This window comes from Micrasema longulum, unplaced genomic scaffold (genome assembly GCF_059751315.1).
Source record: "Micrasema longulum isolate JH-2025_06_02 unplaced genomic scaffold, ASM5975131v1 h1tg000805l, whole genome shotgun sequence".
Lineage (NCBI taxonomy): Eukaryota > Metazoa > Arthropoda > Insecta > Trichoptera > Brachycentridae > Micrasema > Micrasema longulum.
Window position 1 is genome coordinate 373,673 of NW_028277997.1, and position 23,712 is coordinate 397,384.

At 32.1% G+C, this 23,712-nt stretch overlaps 1 long non-coding RNA gene across 1 annotated transcript in view; it reads left to right on the forward strand.

Annotated features, from left to right (window-relative positions):
- LOC148278950 (uncharacterized) overlaps positions 1 to 23,712 on the forward strand; it is a 254,560-nt gene that overhangs the window by 94,317 nt on the left and 136,531 nt on the right. The gene's annotated exons all lie outside the window — the stretch shown is intronic.

Genomic DNA, 23,712 nt, shown 5'->3' on the forward strand with positions numbered 1-23,712 from the left:
AACCTGTGACCTCACTGGTGGAGTAATTTAAATTTTTCAAAATTAAAAAAAATCATAGCGCTGATAATACGAAACATATTTTTTTTTAAATTAGTCTATCTATATAATTGTGTTTTTGTTTTTATTTATTTAACCATAAAATACCAAGCATCAAAATGGCAAAAAAAGTTTTTTTTATCAAATGCGAACGTGAACCTAAAAAAATACCCGTATTATGGGTTCCTTTAAATGTGCTTATTGTTTTATGTTGAAAAATAAAAGGAATGTATATTTTTTTGTATTTCTTTCAGCTTTAAGAGCTTTAGAAAGTTACGACAGATTACGGATAGACATTACAATTTTCTGGCACCTTAACATTAAAATCGATTAAGTATGGAGACACTAGTCAGTAAAATAAATAATATTTTCGTAAATAGATAGCTAAAAGGACAAGGAAAGAAGCTTAATAATATCTTATATGTCTGAGATTATACTTATTGGTTTAATTTTTCTTATTATGTTTCAAAATTAAAATTACATTGTAATTAATGTGAAATATATATACATTTGAATAAGTAATACGTTTATTACAAAAATTAAAGACGAGTAATACTTAAATTTACAAAAAAGGAATTTACAGTGACCGGTTTCATCGCTTTCGAGACCGGTATATTTATTATAAAATCCAACTTATTTATACACAAACAGAAAAGATAGTGAATTTCTAATCATTTAATAATAATTAAATGGAAATATTTCTTATAAAATAAATAAAACAACTTTATTTTTAACCACTAATTTTACTTTAACCACTTTTTAATCACTATTTTTATTAATCAGTGGTTAAAAATAAAGTGTTTTTTAAAAATTATTATTTTAACCACAAAGTTAGAGCTTCAAATATAACATTCATATGATGAACCGTTTTGCAAAGTGTTGCGGAGTAAATACATGAGTTTCGTGTAATGATATTTTAATGAGTTTTAATGTAAAAATGTATAGTTGCGTATTGAGTTCTTGACTATCCCATCCTGGTGTGACTAATGACTGTCAATTAGGACGTCTGAAAAATAAAGTATTAAACAATAATTAGCATAGTTATTACAATGGATACAGTAATGGAAGTAATACATTTGACTCAACGGAACATGCCTATGGGCCAGTGGAGTGGCTACATAAAAAAAGGGATTGTGAAGGGAAAAAATAATTTTTCTGCCTTTATTAGAAACGCTCCGTTTTTTTATTATTTTTTTTTACATTTTTACATTTACATTTTTTTTGCACCACAACAGGCCATGAGGCATAATTACAGTGGTGAATTACATCACAGAGCACCCAGGCTTGAGAAAAATCACATTTTAATTTTTGTGTTTTCACCGGGAATCGAACCCGGAACCTTCCGTGCGTGAATCAAGCATCTTGACCACTACACCACGTAGGCCGCCGATTTATTATTAGTTTAGCGCAGTCACGATTTTGTTCATTTTTGTCTATAAATTTGAATGGATGTAGGATTAGGTTGTTGAGGGTTGGAGTTCTTACCTCAGTTAGTGATTGACAGAAAATACACGAAGTTGCTGTTTAATGCGTATTTATTACATGGCGAATAAGATACAGCACTTGGTTGTGTAGCGCGAGCGTAGCGGCGATGATGGGATGCAGAGACTGCACTTGAAATACATGTTGGAACTGGGTGAACTGAACTGACTGACTGAACTTGTTGCGCTGACTGACTCTACTGACTGGGGTTGCTACGCCCTGGGGACTCTTTATAGGCCACGTTCATTTGTAGTTCATTTTTTTATGGTACGATGCTCCCGATTTATGTGCAATACTGTTAGAGTTGTATTATAATGTTGTACTGGATTCTATAGAAAATGATGACATTGCTTTCTTCGGTCATCGCACTTTTTCAGGTGAAACGTTTCAGCAAGTGTGTGTCATCGATTATAAACTATAAACCCTACATAGATAATAAAATTAAAAAATAAAAATTATAATATTAAAGTACTTAGTGCCCACCTAGCGTTGATATTCTGATTTCCATGAATATTTCGAAATAAAATGACTTCATTTCCAGGTATTATTTGGCAACTTTCTTCCCGCCTTTAGTAGACGAATATCTCTCTCATTTCACGCGAGGCGGACGACGCCGACGGCCTAAGGAGACAGTTAATCTTGAACATTTCATAATGTGAAATTTTTCATTCTGTAGAATTATCCCTCTCGTTATCTGCACTTTGCGAGTTTATTTAAGCTGATTTGATAAAGTCTGCGAGTTCCAAGTCTCGACCTTGCTAAACTTTGTTACTAAAGGAAACTTACTACCAGAGAAGTCACCTAATATTATATTATATAAGTTATAATTCTGTTTCCTGTTTGATCCAAAACTCGATACGATAAATATGGTTTGTGTTTTCTACTTTCTGTTTTATTTCACGCGTTAAAAATAATTGTCTTGCCGGCTAAAGGGGTTAAAAATGGAATGGTCTTTTAAAAAAAATAAATAGTTATGTAGGGTCCATATTTCATAATCTTTGATACACACGTGTTAAATTAGTTCACCTGAAGTAGACTAATGACCGACAATGCAATGTCATCATTTTCTATCGAATCCAATACATTTGTATAATACAACTCTTATAGTATTGCACGCTTAACCGGAATCATTGTTCTGCAGTACGTTCACATCGTCCCTTTCATGAAAAAATGAACTACAAAGGAACGGCGAAATGTTCCGATGTTCATGTACGCATGGGATGTTTCATCTCTTTCTTTCTCATGGGAAAATCTAGAGATAAGACATTAGCTTAAGGACAGTTACTAAAATGACCGCGCATCGACATAACATTAATATTTGACGGCACACATTAGTATTCTAGATAAAATCTATAAAACCATATATTTGATTAGTCTTTACATATATATTTGTATGAATGTTTTTTTTTTTATAATAAAAAACCTAACTGCATTATATTATATATTTTCTTTATAATGTATTTAGGGTTAATTATATAATTGGTGGCAAATTTTGGGGGGTCCTTGACCCAATAAACCTAAGGGAAAGCCGCCACTGCTTGCTTCTATTCTATTTTTTTTCGGCAATTGTTTGCAATGATTTCTTAACAAATGGTCAGAACTTCGTTAGCACAGAAACAACTCTCCTGCAATAGGCAAAAACTATATAATATAATGCCAGAATCGTGGACATTTTGTAAGATCCTCAAACTAAAAAAATAACTGACAGCTTTCCTCGTTGAAATTGATCGCGGAGAGTCTCTGGGGTTAATAATAGCTGATTTTTAATTAATTTTTAAAATCCTTTCTTAGGTCAACTTCTTTTTCTAAATATATTGTTTTTGTTTGTTTTGTCATATATCCAATTACAAATTGTGTTTTTTGATACTTAAACAATACAATTTTTACTGTCTTAGAACAGGTTACCGCAAATACGCATTAATGTTATGATTTTATCCAAACCTATGATATTAATAAATTTTAAAAAAAAGATTAATGAATAAATAAATAAATTGATGTTATTTATCGACGATTCTTGATGAAGGTTCATTGTAATTCAGTTATGACATATTTTACACCTATTAGGTCATTTTATAGATGCTCGTTACAGAGTGAAAGCTCTAATTAAGGATCGTTTTTTCAAAACACGATATTCGCCCCACGTGGCGATTTGGGTTAGAAAAAAAATTAAGCTAGTATCGAAACGCATCAATTACCTTTAAAAAAACACGCTTAAAACGTCTTAAAAAAATATCGAAGTCTTATCGTTTTTTCAAAACACGATATTTTATCGGGTATATTAATAAATCCCCAATGTTTTTAAATAAATTTTGGATGCTAATGAAATGTAAAAGAAAATTTTAAATTGTTTATAAATTATAAATTAGATTACTTTCAGGGTGACTTGCAAGATGTAATTTTTTAAAACCAAGATTGTTAATGCGATTTGACGCGAATCACAAAAATCCTCTCCTGAAAAATTACGTTTTATGCGAATGTCGAGTTTAGGAAAACGGTCTTAAATTGGTCAATCAAATAAGTTGAAGTGTAGCAAGCATTTTATTTTATAAATAACATGAACATATATCATAAGTAATAAACTTATTTTGCCTCGCTGTTTTTACAGTCTTATTAATTACCCCTAAATATTTGTCCTTACAAATATTTCATCATAGATTTATCAATATTCAAAGCATTGAGTTATGCAATATTTAATTTTGAAAGTTGTTTATTATTGTTGATTGATTAAAGATTTTTGAGATTTTTTTTTTTTTTTGATTTATAAATATATTTTATAAATAATACATGTTTTTAAAAAAAATCTATACAAATCTACTTTTATACATCTAGTAACTGTTATTACTGTAACTCTCAGAAAAAGGAGAATTACTATTGTGCTTAGGGAGTGACTTTCACTGTTATAGTTATTTATTTATTAGAATTTATATATTAGAATTTATATAATTTTGATTATACGAATGATAAAAAACAACTTGCAGGATATAAAACGACAAAAAAATAATACATTAGCACTAACTAAAATTAAAGGCTGTTTTTACACTTTTACAAAAAAAACCTTAAATTTACTTCAAATTTATCTATTGATATATTAGTTTAAATAGTTTTTAGTTCATTGGGGAGATAATTGTAATTTTTGACACCTTTGAAGACAAAGCTTTTTTGACCATGACTTGACTGGAATTTAGGGATTTTGATATTAATTTGGTATCTGAGTGACTTATTCATCTCAAATTCTATCAATTCGTATTACCGGGAGAAAAAAATGTAAGAACCATTCACTCAACCAATATAAATTATCTTCATGAGGAAGTTCGGTGTTTTTTTTTAATTTGTTAATCGACTGTCAAACTAAGCACAAAAAAATATTTTTATGCCTAATTTTTTTTTGTTTTGTAATTTTGAAAATTCCCTTTGTTCTTCCTCTTCTTCTTCAGCCTTGTTCTCTCTACTGCTGGATAAAGACCTCTTCCAAACGTCTCCATTCCTTCCTATCACCCGCTTTCATCATCCACGTTTTACCGGCAATAGAGGCAAAGTCGTCGGCCCATCTTTTCTGTGACCTTCCAACACTTCTTTTGTTTGCCCATTGTCTCCACTTTATTATTCTGGGTGTCCACCTGCCATCATTTTGTCTCGCCAAGTGTCCTGCCCACTGCCATTTCAATTTCGCTGCACTATCCATGATATCCACGACTCCGCTTCGGCGCCTTATTTCTTCATTTCTTACTCTGTTTCTTAGACATACACCGAGCATCTGTCTTTCCATGGATCGTTGCGTGCATTTTAATTTATGGCTCCTTTTTTGTGTTATAGACATGGTTTTTAGTCCGTATGTTGTCACTGGCAATATGCGCGATTCATATACTTGTCTTTTTAAGCATATAGGGACTTCTTTATTTTCAAAAATATGTTTAAATTATGTTTAAATTCCCATTGAAACTCCGAAATTACGCCGCCCGCGACGTCACGAATTCTGGTCGGTAATGCGAACCGTAACTGACAAGAAGAAAAGAAGAAAATAAGAAAATGAAACACGGGTTTAACTGACGTTTATTGTACGAACCGTTGACCTCCCGGCATTCTACAACATAGTTTGAAATTATCGGATAAGTTTGTAGGAATGACAAACATTCCGTTTCTGACATTAAAAAGTTAACTATAGGTACGATTATAATTTGAACCCCAAACACGTAAGACTGTCGAAAAACATGGCTACCCTGGAAACTGGAAATACGTTGCCGGTTGCAATCAAGATCGCCGATGGTTGCCACGACAACATAACCACGCTATAATTTATTCGCTATTGCAAACACGTGGTCATGTAAACTTGTGACGTAGCGAAGCAGTTCCTTAAAAAAAAAAAAAACGTTTTACTAGATTTTTTCATACATTTTCGAGACGTTTTCCTGTACAATTGAATTAATGCTCTAATTTCAATTACTTGTATGAAAACATTTCTCATATCCAATTTCCTGTAGAACTGCCTCATTATCAAATATGTTCTATTTCGTTTTAATTTAATTTTTATTGTATTTTAATTTATTTGATTTTTGATTTTATTTTAATTTTTGATTTTTATTTATTAAGGAAAAACAACAGTGTTTATGTAAAAATACAAAAAATAAAAAAATAGTTCATACATCCAGTTAAAGTTTTCCACAAATATAATGAGAGAACATGTTACACAGTAAAGAGAAACATAATATATTATATAAGACATGAGAAAAAAAAAGAGCTCGTAAGGAGGTTAAGGGATGAGGAAATAGAGTGGAGAAGAGGGATTTTCATAATATAGTTGACCAATTTAAAATTTTGATATTATGATAAAATGAACATATTTAAAGGAACATCAACTTATTACACACTGACAAATGTTTCATTTTACAACGTTTCAACATGTTTTTTTAAAAATTTCATTAGGATATAAAAACTTGTTTTTTCTCTTGATTTTATTTTTGTCACGTGATAATTTACTAAGTCCTCTTAAATTTCCTCTTTGTTTATTAAATACAAATTTATTAAGCTCTTAAGTAATTCCAAATCGTCCTCAAATTACCGAGAAGAAACGAGCGATCAATCTTGCTTTAGTACGGTATCCTTGATTTATTTTTTTTAACCACTTTGTTTTTACTGAAGATCTCATTTCCCGCCTTTTTTCGCCTGTGGGTGTAAAATCAATGATTCTTTTCGGGCTCCAAAATATAAAGTTCCTCTCACAAAATATCACTTTTTGTTAATGCGTGCGGGCAGGTTGTTGTAATCGAATACTTTTTATGCTTTCGCGATATCATTGTTGTCTTTATCTTTACCTCTTTTTGTTGAAGCCTCCATCTTCTATCATTAATCTTTCTTTTCTTTTTCACAGGTAAGTGAGCTGGGAATGAAAAACGTACCGGAGATTTCCTCCTCAGAGAATTGACTGCTATAAGAGTATTTCCTGTATGTAGGTAAGATGTAAGGAGAAACAAAATATCAGTATGATATTACAATTTTAGTAATATTTTCTGACGAGATTACAAATAAGCATCTCGGAACGTGTATTACGCAACCAAATTGTTTATTTTACCTTGAATTAGGTCAAAATCTTGTTTTAAACTAGATGAAGAAGTATTTTTTCATTTATTTATTTATATTTTTTATTTATAATTACATTTGTTAAAACATTCGCTAAACTATTAGAGATTTTTAAGCTGTGCCCGTGCTAAGCCATAATAAATAACTTCGAAAAATAAAAAGTAACATAAATCAAATTATAGTAAATAATAAAATAAAACAATAAATAAAAATAATAAACAGACAAAACTAGCAGTTCACAATGGAGTCCTGGTCCCGATCCTGATGTATGGGAGTGAAGTATGGACTTGGAAAAATAAGGATGAAAGTAGGCTGAATGCTATCGAAATGCGGTCTTTAAGGCGACCGTGTGGTAAAACTATGTACAATAAATGCACAAATGTAAAGATCCGTGCATAGTGTAAGGTTTAGATAAGCATTATCGACAAAATCAAGAAAGAAGCTCTGCGCTGGTTTGTACATGTAGAACGAATGGACAACGAAAGAACGGCTAAGAATATTTACAATGCGAATGTTGATGGATGCAGAATTAGAGGAAGACCGAGAAAGACATGGCATGACCAAATTCAACAAATACTTGAAGGTGGACTTGTCAGCGAAAGAACGGCTTAGAATATATACAATGCGAATGTGGATGGATGCAGAATTAGAGGAAGACCGAGAAAGACATGGCATGACCAAATTCAACAAATACTTGAAGATGGACTTGTCAAAAGTCGGAATAATCAGCGCGCGTACATGCAAAGATGTATGAATATAGAGAAAATGGGATATGCATGCAAATATATAGTGATGTGGCGTTCTATCCTCTCAGCTTCCTTACAGTGAAACGGTGCGATGGTTTTGTTATTTTATTTTTTAACTTATTTACATTGGCAGGCTTATTGCCAAATGGAAATTTCTTCCAACAAACCAATAAAATAAATTGACGAATCGCAGTTTCGCTCCTACAACATGACTCTTCTAACATAGCAGCTGACCAGCTACCCCTACGCGCCTCATCACCCGCGAGGGCCGGAGGGTTTTGAAAGATAGAGTGATGTGTCGTTCTATCCTCTCTGCCTACCCTTAATATGTATTTACAAAAAAATATTTTATACGTACCATTACGTATTTGAAAACATTTATATTGTGGTGACATTTACACATATATGAAATGACAATTTTTCTAAACAATTACCTAATTCTCTACCATCAAACATTGAACCTGCATTCTACACAACTAATAATATTGGGACATCGGAAAAATAGCCACAAAGATTTAGACCCTGAACATAGTAAATCTGTCATATATCAATTAAATTATAACGATTGTGATTCAATCTACACTGGAAAAAGTAAAAGAACTTAAATATCAGAGTAAAAGAACACTTATACCCGTATGCAGAGACAAAACTTAAGGTGAGGAAAGTACATTCTATTTTCAAATACAGAGAATAACCCGAAGGTGAAGACAATAGAATGTATTTTCCTCACCTTAAGGTTTGTCTCTGCATACGGGTATTAGGGTGCCTAAATAAGGATAATTTGTTTGAATTCGCAAACCATCTGATAGAAAACTGGATTAAAAGTTCTTCATTTTAAAAATAAATTTGTTAAAATTAGACAACTTTGAAATCTTGGAAATTAAGAAAGCGATTCATAATAAGGATAAAATAATAAATAACCGAATATACAATATTTCCTTTAGTCCACTCCTGTCTAGTTTTAAAGGTCGTATCGATCTCATTTTACAATTCCCATCTACACAAAAGAAATGTGAATAAAAAACTCGACTTAATAGCATATATGTATATTTATTAGTTAATATTAAGTAATCACTGTTTAAAAAAAAAAGAAGATTCATTAGTTATACCTTGATAAAAAAGTTTATGTAGCTTTGAAACCGATTGGTAGAAAAAATGAAAATATGTGGTTAAAAACAATGTTTCATTTTATTTTGATTTGTATTGTACTTTAGTTAATAATATTTTAATCCCACACCAAACACAAGAAGTTGTTTCTTTTTTGGTGTGGTATTCGGTTTCGTTTAGTTATTTGTATTTCTGCCTTATCGTGTATTTTTTTGTAAAAAATTCTTACTTATAAAACACATAAAATAAAAAATAAAAAAATAATAAAAGTCCTACTATAGCACACTCCAAAACTATTAAATATCTTAGGCTCGAATGGATGTGAACTTAAGATGGGACACTCGTATTAAAAACACGGCTAACAAACTCTTAGAGCTAATATATTTCTTTAAGATTATTAGAAATACCGTAAGAAAAAATATACTAAGCACTTTGCCAGTCTTATTTAGAATAATCGACTAGTAGGATGGGGATCCGCTGCAGCTTCACATCTAAAGAAATTACTTAAGTACAAAAAGGCATAAGAAAAAATTGAGGTAACAAAAAGATCTTCAGAAATTTTTTGACTCTTCGATGTGCCTGAAATATGCGTAACAGACGCTAACATTATTCAGCTAGACATATTTGGAGACAGACATCGTCAAATCCCTGCTCAGGAACATGAATATATTTCAAGGGCAAGAAATAATATCATTGTATTAATATTCCACAACGTTTGGACAAAGGTCCGAGATTTATTTTTCTGCCAAATCGTCTAGCATGCTTCCACGTAAAGTTAAGTTTACTATTTACAAACGTTAATTCGAAAACGAAATTGAAATCTGGCTGAAGAAAATTAAGATAGAAGTAATTAATAAAATATTTGAATGACTTGTGAAATATGTTTTAAAAATAAATTATACAATATTTTAACACTGTACAGTTCTCTTTAGAACAAGTTTCCCTAGTAAAAGGACTCTTAAACTAATTTTGCATAAACAGCATTATTTAATTTTATTTTATTGAAATAAACGGCACGACAAGTTGCATATAATAAAATACATACAAGTGGAATCAGTAAAATATAGTATTTAAAACAAATTATTATTCAACAGTTATTTACAAATTAAGGAGTAAAAAAAAGACACACAGTTCAAGAATTATATTACTAGTTATAAAAATACTTGAAAAATTAAATATTTAGTCATAGAAATATTTTGAACCTGTAAAAAAAGAAAAAAACAGTAAGAAAGCAACACATAATAATAAAAATAATAAAAAAATAAAAACAATTTTGAAGAATACTAAATGATAAAAAAAATTGTTATCTAGAACTATTAGGTACTAGCTTCTCCTACCCATGAAATACAGGTGAAGGGCCGTCCTATATAAACTAAACTTAACATGCAATGAGTCACCAACGTCTTGGTACTTATTGCATAGAGCGTGAAGTCTATTAATTTTTTTTAAAAATATACAAAAACTTAATTGTAATAATAATTTAAATATGGTGTATAAAGTTGTAAATTAAAGTAATTAATAATTTAATGAAATATCGGTTTAAAAATTATACTATCTTAAATAAGTACACGAATCATTTAAATATATATATATATATATATACATATACATATAGAGGAAATATGGATAAAGAGTAAATAAATAAAGAGTAGGTATGTTAAGTAGTTTTTTTTAAATATGATTTTTGTGTTTTTCGCAAAAAATACATAGATATGTATTCTTTGGATGGGCAAAAAGCCCGTGAACTTTTTCGAACTGCACTACATAATGTCGTAGGGTTTATGGCATAAGTTGGTAACTGCATTTTTTCGGAAAATGAGATGTCTTCATAAATGGCATGAAATAATCTTTGTTAAAAATGTAAGTAAAAATTATATCATGTTTTAAAAATTCAAAAAACAATATTTTACAATATTCAACTGCAGTTTTATTTAAATAGTTGGTGTGGAACGAGCTTTGAACCATAGAAGTGCAATATCTTACGACTTTTGAAATGTAGTTACCAACTTGTTCCTGAAACCCGACGACATATAACAACGGTGAGCTCGTAGAGGAACGATATACAAAATTTTATTTACGGATTGGACGCGTTCGTCCGAAAAATGCATTTTCAAACCTGCGATCCTCCTTTCAGAAAACCAGTCGCCACCGGCTAGGCCACAACGCTAGAGCATTATAGGGGTACCTAGACTCGAAGTTTACCACATAAAACACAGAAATACATTAGAGATAAAATATGTGAAATAAAACACCTTCTTTACATTGTGTGAATTTAATACATAATCATGAGAATTTATACATTTAATACTAGTAATTCAAGTACATACCTGATCCCTTAATTTATTTGAAGGTGCTGAATAAAGTATCTTTTTCTACAAGTATTCCAAATGTATTAATATAAACTATCTAAACTGGTTTAAAATTATTCCTGTTTTTCAATATTCTAAGTCATAAATTCAGTTCATCAAAAATAAATAAATACAAATAAACCTTATTTGGTTCGAAGATTAAGAGTTGCTACCGAAATCAGGTGTCAATAATAACAACATGGCGACGCGTAGAAAATGGAATTACGATTTTTTTTGTTTAGTCCCGCTTCTTCAATGATCTAGAATCTTCCCGTTGAAGTCCCGGGTCATATGGTTGGAATTTGTATGAGGTCCTGTAATAGATGCTATAGCACCAAGCCATAACCTCAACGCAAGAACTTTTCAAAAGACATCACAATACTGTTTCGTGACTCGTTTATTCCTCATAGATATAATCACATTGTTCATTTTTTCAATACTGCGCCATGTAATTTAAGAAATTGATAGAGATTTCCACTTTTGAGCTCTTCAAAATGAATCCAACAGAATACCAAACAAACGTGGTTCGTGTAACAATTTTACATTGGAATATGGTCGAAATATATTTGTATATTGGACTACGTATATAGTTAAAATATATATAAAAGGTACAAAAATACAAAAGTGGCTTTGTAAATTTTAACCAAAGATTAATGTGAGATCTAGAGACGGTGGATCTGCATAAATAAGAGTAATTAAAGTCACTCACACCAAGGTAACCCCTTCTCCACGCGCATTCTCGCTTCGCTCTCATTTTGCCACGAAAAGAATTTTTTTTTATTATTTATTTACAATTTTAAAAAACCCGTTAGGGTTACATTAGAAATTTAATATTGTCTAGTCATTTTATGTCTCGTCTAGTCTAGTTAGTTCAGTCATCATGTGATTTTTCAGATTGATTTTAAATTTGTCTCCATTAAAAGTTTTCAAGTAGTAAGGTAGGTCGTTGTAGTGTTTAAGTCCATTATGTAGTATTTTTGACTGTCCTGTGTTTGTCTTTGCTTTTTTAATATGATAGTGTTTTTGTTGTCTGGTGTTATATTTGTGTATGTCAGCATTTTTGACTAATATTATGTCGTCGTCTTGTATGTTTCCCAGTGTTATTTTGTGCACAATTTTTAAGGTCTCAATTTTAGTCAAGTAGTTTATGTCAAACTGGTGTGTTTTTTGTACAGTTCAGTCTTAGAGGTCAGGTAGGGTAGGTTGTATGTTAGTTTAAGAATTTTATTTTGTTGTCTTTGTATTCTTGTTATGTCTGTCTTGTTACCAGTTCCCGAGAAGGCGATCATTTAACTCAATTTACTTTTGACATAGGCTTCGTACATCATAATTTTTTCCTTTCTTGATATAAAATCTTTAATTTTGTAGAAGAGGCTATGTAGTGATGCCATTACTTTAGTGAGTCCGTCTATGTGTTTTGTCCATTTCAATCGTCTGTCCATTGTGAGTCCTAGAGAAGTCACATGTTCTAGTTCTTTAAGGGTTTCGTTGTTTATTTTTATGTTCATGTTATGGTTCTTCTTTTGTGTTTCTAAATGTATTATATTGCATTTCTTGGCATTTAGTGTTAAGAAGTTTTTGTTTGTCCATTCTAAAAGTTTTTGCACGTCATTGTTGATGGTTTTAGTCGTTTCAATGTCATTTTTGTTTTCATATAAAATTCCTAAGTCGTCCGCATAGATTGTTTTTTTTCCCACTATGTCAATGTGTATTATGTCGTTAATGTATGGATTCAGATATATGGATAAGCCGCATTCGTAGACGCGTATTCGGCATAGAAAAAATCAGAAGATTGGTCCTATGCTTATATTATCTGTGACGGCAAGCAGACTATGACCGTTACAATATGCTACGCTTCTAATGCAATAATTAATAATTAGTTTAAACCTTTAATTATTTAAACAAATTACGTAAATAATGATCCGCTCAATGTACTCGTAAATTGATCTAGTTCTACGTCAGTTGAACATCTCTACAAGGAACATTGATAGCATTCTAAATAGAGCTTAGTGAAATTACTTGCAGAACATCAACATGGAGTGTGACACGCACCAACAATCCATTATCTGTATGCAAACAGTGAGATTATCTTTAGATAAACATAGTAGATAACTTTATTGACTAATTTTTGTTATTCTTTCCTTCGTGCGCAATTATTTCTGAAAACCAGGGTTTCCCAAACGATGTTCCGCGGATGCCATGGAGCCTGAATAAGTGTTAAGCAAAAAATTAGAGTAATTCCTTACGAAAACAACTCGCAATATTTTCCTAAAATAAGTAAAGATGATTACTGACTTCGGAATCCATTTTCCGTGACAGGTATTTCGACAGGGGCATTTAGTACCTATCTGCCTATAGCCTCCAAACATTACCGTTGACTTCCAATTCCTATGCATTCTCCCAAGTCAGGTATGCGTCCTGTAGTTCAGGCATGACCTGCTGGCGAATTAGAGAAACCTACTGTTAACATTATACATAACTCGGGAATTTGATGCCTTTTAAAGTAGGCAAGCGTGTTTAAGAAGTGTTTTGGGAGGCATCCTTACTGTGTGACCCAGTTTATCGAATCACCTTCTATTAATGACCACAGGGTTTTTCACAAATTGGAAGTAACGTTGAAAATATAAATGAAATATTTTAAAACATCGGATTTGCATGATCCTAATTACATAACTATCCATGTACAAATAATAAGTTTTCGTGTATATAATTTTCGGGTTTAAAAACTAGCACATGCAAAACGGCTCACAGTTGGCGTCACGTCATTTTAACTTCAAACGTCACGCTCGCCGAGTGCGCTTCTAATAAAGTATGGCGCGGTAACGTGATATGTGCCGTATGACCCATAAGGTGCGAAACGTCTCGTTTTCAGGTGATTCAACATTTGCATATTTGCAACCTTTGTAGAAAATTTATTCGACATCGCACGGAAAATATAATTATACCGTTACCATCGTAATCATTTGCTTATTTAAAAAAAATATGTTTTTTAAAATGGATAGACTTTATTTATCAGAATATTCTGCGATGTTGTTTTATTTCTAAATTTATTGCAAAGTAAACAATAAAAAAAAAAGTTAAATTACACCTCATGTAATTGTTTACTTCAAATTTATAAAGATCGCATATATTTAATAATGTTTCTGCTTATGTATGAGACATTGTATTTTTCTGCAATTATTTTTTTTTAGTAAAGATCAGGTGTCAAAAAAAGGCTTTTTTATCCTTTCAGACCTAAATTAATTCCTGTCGATATGAAAAATATTTTTTATTCTTCATGTACACTAAAGGAATAATATTTTTAAAATGTTTTTTATAAATCTTTTATGCTTTCGAAATTGTTTAACTTTATTTTTTTTATAAACAGTAGGTCTTAAATTGATGATTAACCGACAAAATTAATTTAAAATTTGATATTCTCTTGCCGTATATGTTTATTCAATCAAATTCATTTCATTGTACTGGAATATGCTTCATTTTGCCTGACGTATCATTTATAAGGACGACAAAAACTCGCTTCAAAACAAAAAAACAACCAGGAAAGCAGAGCTGTAAAAGTTAAAAACTAACCTTTCCGTGTAATGCTAATTACCGACGCGACGTACATAAAAAAATAGGTACGGACTGCTTAGGGTTCCAGAGATTCAAAAAAAAATCCTAGCTTTTGAAATTCGATAGGTATGCTAGTTAAAATATCTCAACTTCGTGTATGTTTGAAAGAACACTCGGGCTGAGAGTGTAATGGAACATTTTACAACCTAAAAAGAATTTTACGGATATTTTCATACAAATTTGGTCTTAAAAATTATCTGAAATAAAATCCATAAAGTTACGATGGAATCGATTGACTTGTTTCAAACTTATAAGATGCAACTTACTCGATCTTAAAATTTGATGTTTTTTATATGACTTTTAAAAGTGGCTTCGAAATAGTGTTTCATAACTCGCGGGCTTCGTGTGCGGAGATTTATATCCCCGCTTTTTAGTTTTCCGTATACCGCGAAGAAAGCGATATTATCGCCACTTTATTACCGATCGTAACGAGCGAAAGTTCGCCGAAACTTTCGGCCATCTCCTTCACCACGTATCCTCGTGCTGTTGGTAGTTATTATCATAATGGGTTTCCCGCCACTTTTCCAGTTAGGGGTTGGCTGAGGGAGGGAATTTCTCCTTGTTGGCGGAAAATGCGCAAATCTTGTTAATTAAATTTTCATCTTACGCTGCCGCGTCTTAATACATCGTGTCAAGCGGAATAATGCAATAAAGTACGGAGAATAATAGTTTACTTTTCTAGTTACTGTAATGCTGCATATTATATATAAGTAATTTTTTTTTGTACCACAACAGCCAGGAGGCCCAATTACAGTGGTGAATTAGACCACGAAAAACCCATGCTTGAGAAAAAACAAATTTAAATTTTTGTGTTCTCACCGGGAATCGAACCCGGAACCTACCGTGTGTGAGTCAAGCGTATTTACCACTACACCATGGAGACCGCCAATTTTATTTAATATTATTTTAATTTAGTATAATTATAAGAAAACCGTATACTTTTCCCACTATCCAATTATTAAAGAAATTTGGTGTTTTAGATACAAAATCGTCATTTAAAAAGAAGAAAACATTTAAGTTTGTAAGTGAAAATTATTGATGGAAGTTCATTGTTATTTATTATATTAATAAAAGACGAGTGATACATTAATCCACAAATTTGGAATGTCCAGTGACCGGTTTCATCGCTTTCGCGACATCTTTCTTACCTTCCTTACCATCCTTACCTCTGTTTTGTATAAATACATTGAACTCCTTAATTTCATCATTTATTTATTCATATATATGTACATTACAAAATAAAATATCTTAATTCATACATATAGAAATAATTAGGTAAAATTAGGTATATATAAAAAAAAAACACATTAGTATACATAATATCCAAAGAATAATATGTTAAAAAAGTAAGAGAATCTTGTAACGAAAAACTCCCTCAGAGACGTGAAAAATGTCAATGTCCAAAGTGATATTGTTCAACATAGAGATAGCCCTTCCAACAGGCATAACCATTGGCAGGTTGGTCCTGTATATTGGAATGTGAAACAGTCTACGTTGACGCTGTCTAAGGTAATTATCAGGAACATAAAAGCTAATGCTCCGATAATAAAGATACCAGTCTCGAAGATGTCGCGAAAGCGGTGAAACCGGTCACTGGATATTCCAAATTTGTGGATTAAAGTATCACTCCTCTTTTATTTATATAATACATTAAATAGTTAAGACTAGTTTACTTCAAACCCATAAAGACAACGTAAAAAGTAGTGTTTCAACGTCACAAAACGTAAGAACGCGACCTAGAACAAGTGGTAACATCTTTATTCCAAACATAAAAAAACAATTAAAACATAACATCATTATACGGTGGTCTCCGTGGTGTAGTGGTCAAAACGCTTGACTCACGCACGGAAGGTTCCGGGTTCGATTCCCGGTGAGAACACAAAAATTAAATTTGATTTTTCTCAAACCTGGATGTTCTGCGCCGTAATTCACCACTGTGATTGGGGCCCCCTGGCCTGTTAGTGGTGCAAAAAAAAAATAATTAACAAAAATTATACTTAAATTGGAATATTTTTCTTTTATGAAATGAACGAAGGAAATAAAAAGAGCAGTCAGGAATACAACATTTACAAAATTTAAGAAAGAAGTATAAATGTATATATTCATAATCCTTTTTTATGTAGCACTGATTAAAAACACTGTTTGTTTTTTTTTTGTAATTTATATGTTATACTGAAAATATTTACTCATTGAAAATAAAATTAACACATTTTTACACAAGAATTGTTTTTTCTTTTGCGTAATGGGAAACGTAAATGTAATTATATGGATTGAATTTATATCAAAATCATATTTAGTTGTAACATTGTATATTTTCATCTTAACTGAAAAAATGAATATAAGTATTGACGTAACTGCACGTCCTGTATAGATAACACGAAAAATGAACAAGAGCTGCGCAGCACAGACATTATTATTTTCTATTTGCAAAGTCCCAAGCCCGTATTAGAAATAACTCCGGCAGCACAAAGGCGATAATGGCGGGATCTTGAACTTGAGTTGAAACAGTGAAAAGTGAAAACATTCGCACACTCGACTAGTCGCATACGACGATACGACCGTGTCTCCAGTTGGAACAAAGTAAACAGTAAACAGTAAGCGCTCGACGCCCGCATCTCGCGTCGGGAGTCAACATGACCTATGGGCCCCGATTACAATGGCATGTTAACAGAGTTATCTTTGACTGTCTGTAAAGAAGAACCGATATTTGTGTACGAAAATGAGTATATTTGCATGAACATTTAAAGTATCTTCGTCGGTAACCTCTAATAGGGAAATCTATTTTCAAAGTAATAATAATATATTCTTTATAGGCATTTTAAGGATAATCTCCTTAACAGAATCCCTCCTTTTCCTATTTTATCCTAATATTTTCTTACCCCTTTCATCCTTTATAACGCTTTGGAAATGATACCATTATTTAGATTTGTTGCAACAGAGAGGTAAAACATTTTTGAGAAGGAAATATGGGAGTCTAGGCATTTATTTGCAGGGCTTATGACCTGTCATTGGCTGATTTAAGTGGGTACTTTACACACTGTGTGACATTCACAATTCTGACTATGTTTGAGCATCCACATTTCCTCAACTCATCTATCTGTTGACTTTTGTAAAGTAAACTGAAACCTTTATCATGCGGGTGAAATTCGTCCGGCTGAACCAATTTACCTCCTTGGCAACGCCTGAAATCAATTTTCCAATTTTTATACTTCTTCTTTTACTAGGTAGTTAATTCAACAATGTTTTGAGTATGTTCAAATGCTTGCAGACTGGCTGGATTTTCTCCCTAGGGAGTTGTTTATGTTTAAATTTGTTGCAATAGAGAGGGAAAACATTTTTGAGAAGGGAATATGGGAGTCAAGGAATTTATTTACAGGGCTTATGACCTGTCGTTGGCTGGTTTAAGTGGCCACTTTACACACTGTGTAACATTTGTAGCCACTTAAACCAGCCAATGACAGGTCATAATTCCTGTAAATGCCTAGACTCCCATATTCCTTTCTCAAAAATGTTTCCCCTCTCTGTTGCAACAAATTCGAATATGAACAACTTCCTAGGGAGAAAATCCAGCCAGTCTGCAAGCATTTGGACAAACTCAAAACATTGTTGAAATCATTATTATTTCAAATAACTATCTCATATGTTATTCTTTAAATATTATTATTTACTCGTACATTTTTTTATATTTTCATCCGTTCATTAGTATGTCTTCAAAAAGTATTAAATAGTCGTAAAAAACTTTAATTGGACTCATACACTATACTATAGTATAAATTGTTTATAATTTTGCTGTTTTTTTCCCAAATATATATATTTTTTAAAGTCTATGAAATATTGTCCAGTAAGAATTTTTTTTTTCCAGATATTTGTATTATATTTTTTTTATTCCAGTAAGCAAAAAAAGTAGAAGCACTGAAAATGTTTTTTATTTGTCATTTTGAATTCCCGCAAAAACGGCCACGCCCCTAATAAGTCACGAATTATGTTTATTTGTTCCTGACTATTCAGATTTATTTAGAACATTGTCACGAATCTTGACATCGCTACTATCAAGGCCAAACATGTCGTGTTTTTCTAGTGACGTATTTGAGAAAAAAAAAACTTTCTTTAATTAATGTATGAAAACATTTTTCCACAACATCCATAGTGATTTTGAAATGATTTTGAAAATACAATTAATTATTATAGATCTATTTAATATATTTTTATCGGTATTTGTAGAATTTGATATTTCTCTGTTGAACATGTTTAGAAAGAAAAAATGTATCCATATTCTGCTTTTTATACAGAAAACTTAATTTAATTTCTCGATAAAATTTAAGATAAATGTTAACTTCCCATCGTAATCGCGGCCCAGCTTTGTGTATTTATCTGTTAGAAAATATGTACTTCTTGTTTTACGTTGGTTTTATCTCAAGAGCGTTATTTGTTGTGTAGATACCTAACATTTAACCCTCCCTCCCCGGTGATGTGTAGCTAGTACTCATTGCGTCTAATAACTATAATATCTTTATAAATATAATAAATATTGGGTTTAGATTTTCAGTATTCCTCCATTACACATTTACGTATCGACTCAAATAATTTGTCATTAAATAATAAGTACCTAGGACACGAAATAAAGCTCGGGATTGTGTTCTCTCTGTATTGACTTATGGCTGTGAAACTTTTGTGTTCACGAAAAAAATTTTACGCAAATTATCAGTGACACAGAGAGCCATGGAAAGAAGAATGCTGGGTATTTCGTTGAGAGACGTTTTACAGTATAAAATATAAGAATTTGATGAGTTCAGTTAGATATACAAAAAAAACCGCATTAAAACATGGACATAAAATGAAAAATATCAAAATATATATATATATGTACCGTATGTTTGTCCGCATACAAAATGTATAAAAAAGTCCTTATATTATGAACATAGAATGAGTTAACAGCAGATCATTAGCATAATTAGCTTTTGCAAATCAACCGTTAATCGTTACTATAGAACATCTATTTATATTTAAAAAGAGATGATTTGAATTCTCAAAAACTCGAGTTTAAAATGAAATTAATGTTATTATGAAATAACTGGTTTTCGGAGTCTTTGACAATGACCGATTTTAAGAATACCAGCTGCATAAACATAAATTATTGGTAAATATATATTTTGCATAAAATGTGCAGCTCTTACAATATTATGACGGCTGTTTTCGGATTCTGTTATCAACAAAATATGTGCGGTAACACATTAAAGTAAATCTTCTGCAATGAATTTATATTCCATTCGTTTGTGCGGATTTGCGGATTATTATGGGTACGCATTAAGCCTAGCGTGTATAAATGGTTATCTCAACTTATACAGGATCATACTCAATACGGTTATTTATCTATTTGCGTATGTGTTCTAGTAAATCCCTCTTTGTGTAGTGGTCAGCGCGTTTGTCTACCATTCAGGAGCTTTTGGGTTCGATTCCCGTTATGGTTGACGTGAAATATTTTTTTTAAAAATGTGTTTTTACCCTGAAATCTTTTATAGACCTGATGCGTAATACTGATCATCGTTCCTTCCTTCCTTTACGATTGGTGTAATAAAGCAGTTCCCTAAAGAAAGGGAATGATGATGAATAAATGCACATGTTTTGGCCGGCGCCCTGTTCGTTTTATTACAAAATATTGATTTTAAAAAGTACGTATTTATCGACCATGAAAATCGATCGATAAAGTTTGAATAGTGAAACATCTGGTTTTATTAGTTTTTCTTGATTGATTTGCCTACGATAATCAACTCTAAGATTTAAGTATTTGTATTAGCACCTAATTAAACACTTCACGTTATTTAATTAATTATGTCAGTGGCGTCAAATTGTTTTCAAAAGAGTATAAAGGATGTTCTTTAAACCCTGTCACTCGAAACCACGATGATCAGTATGGGCAAGAAGACATATTAGCATATAAAAAAAAATATTTAGATCAAAGAAATTTTATTAAAATAAAATATTTAAAAATACAAATGGTTGTGTACTTCTGCAAGCGAGGGGAGCGAGGTCGCACATTTATCGGCCTATCATACTCCGCTTCCCCCCTCCTCGTTTCTCCCCTGCAGAAGTAAGCAACCATTGGCTTTTTTTGATATTATTTTTTTAAAAATTTTATTCATTCTAAAAATTTATTTAAATGTGCCAATGTGTCTACTTGCTCATACTGATCATCGTGGTTTCGGATGTGACAGGGTTTAATAAGCATCCTGTATTTTGTCGATATTCTGACGAAGAAATTTCTTCATTCCTATAGTAGGTATTCAACTTTTCTACAATATAACGTATATCTTGCAATTAGACACTTATTCTCCGATCCACCGTTATTTATGACAAGTGTTTGCATATTGTCTCTACACAAAATTAATAAATCTTTGTCTTCCAAAAAAATGGAAATATAGCTTCATTACATCGATTTTTCCGTGAGTTGCAAACCTAATTACTTATCTGGTCCGGACTTCACACCGTGCCTCTTCAATGTGCAGCGACAGATATCGCATTGTCAGTAGCCATCTTCAAATAATTATCTTCACAAGTCTGCCGTATTTATGGATACCGCAGCAGATGAGGATTACCCTACAACTCTCTAAATTGCAGCTCGTGTCATCTCCCTCTAGAAAATCTCACCTCTGTTGGTTATATTTGCGCCTACTCACCCCTACCCTCTGTCTGTTGAGAGCTTTCCACGTATGGAGGTTTAAACTGTAGCCGGCCTTTTGGATGGCGTTATCCAGAGCCTATCGCTAAGTTCCTCTCTCCGCAGATCCTCTCCGCGTTTTTCTGCAGAGGTCTCTTTCTTGACCCCAGTCTCCGAGGAGCCATTCGATGGTCGTAAAGGGGGTGTCTTGGGTCATGGATCTGTTTGGACCTCGCGGTGTCCGCTGCTACATTTATCCTGATGTTAGGTGAAACGATTCTGATTATGGGAACTGGGGAAAGTTTGTGTACCGGGGTGTGGGCTTAAGGAAGCCAGACACCAGTTGCGCGATATCGTTTACAGCAATATTAACTTGCTTGATATGTGCTGACATGTGCCAAACTGGACAAGCAAGCTCTGCTGTGGAGACACACAAACCTACATAATATATCATATTTTAGTAGTGCAATAAAAAAATTGTCTGATTTTTTTTGCCAAGTATTTTGTATGAATGTGCGTTTCATGATCTAATGGTCATTGTGTATGCCTACCATGTTGATATGAAACATTTATTCAAAATGGTGTTTTCACGCAATAGGGAAATACTTTTTTTTTACAATTTTAAGTGTCTATGAAAAGCATAAAAAATATTTTTAAATAGATTATTTTTAATTCCCGTGTAAATAGTTCGTTGCATCGGCCACGCCCATAATGCGTCACGATTTGGATAAATTTTGAACTTTGTTACGGTTTAAATTTAAGAAAAACTTCGTCACAAATCTTGACGTCACAATTAGCAAGGCTAAAGATGTCGCGTTTTTGAAAAGACGTATTTTTTAACAATTTCATTTTTTTAAATCTATATGAAAACATTTCTTTGCAATGTACATATTGATTTTGAAAATGCAATTAATTTTTCTACATCCATTTCACATATTTTTATCGGTATTCGTAGTATGTGGTATTTCCATATTATTTCAATCAGACTGGCACCTCAATTGATTGATCATCTTACCTTTATGTAACCAAAGTGATCAAAATACGCTGCGGTTTAGGTGTGAAATGAGAATAGTGAATTTTTTTATTTATTTTCTTTTATTTAGGAAACATACAGTACAGTTACATAGTTTTATATTTTACACAGTAAGCATGTATGAGTTGTATGAATTAGTCAATATTTTTGAAATTTCGAAAGTCAATTTAAACTTATGATCGTCAAAATTAACTATCTTACACTTTGTGTATTTTCATTTTGGCTAGGAACAATTTGTATTTACCTCTCCTGTAACACCTTAGTAATAAGGATATAAGTGAAGCATTCTGGAGATTGGTGCGGTGGTGTAGGGGGCTGAAGAAGCCACTCACTCACCAATGGTTGAAAGAACATAGAAGTTTCTTCGTTACTTCTTCACGAAAGGGTATGAATACTACCCATTGCAGTTCCCATCATTGTTCCTTTTAGGTATGCTCGGTATCACAAGTTTGCGGGCCAGAAAGAGCGTTGCATCTCTTATGATGGCATTTAAACTTCTGAACGGGTTAATTTACAATACCAACATTTTGGAGCGCATATAATAATATGTAACCGAGCAACTATTTAAGATCAAGGCAACACAAACCATTTGTTCTTTCAGAATGCAGGACAAATTCGCCGTTGATGATGCCTGTGTGGACAATGATTGGTCCGCCTACCGAGAGAGATGGATGTTTTTCATGCTGGAATTACCAGTTTTAGACTCTTTCTTTCTAATTATGTATAGCGTATATTATCGTATCGTATTGCGAATAGTTCAGCCTAAAAAACTGAGCAGAAATCGTCTAATTTAAATGTTCTGCCTGTTAATTCTTTATCACCCTCAATGCCGCCTCCCACTTTGCCGTCGAGCAGGCTACCAACCGTAAAGATTCTTATTTCATTAAGAGCATAAGGAGGTATATCTTTATGAAGTAAAAGAATACTTTCGGGAATTCTTTCACACGGGCGAGGTAAATCGAAATATTTTACAGTTCCTTGATACTTGCGATCATCTGGAATGGAATACAGCTTACCAAATTTCTTGACATTATAAATGTTCTTTCTTTTTTGAATTTGAAGGTCTAACGTTGTAAACCCTGTTGAGGCTTGAGCTGAGATGAGTAAAATTGTTTGGTA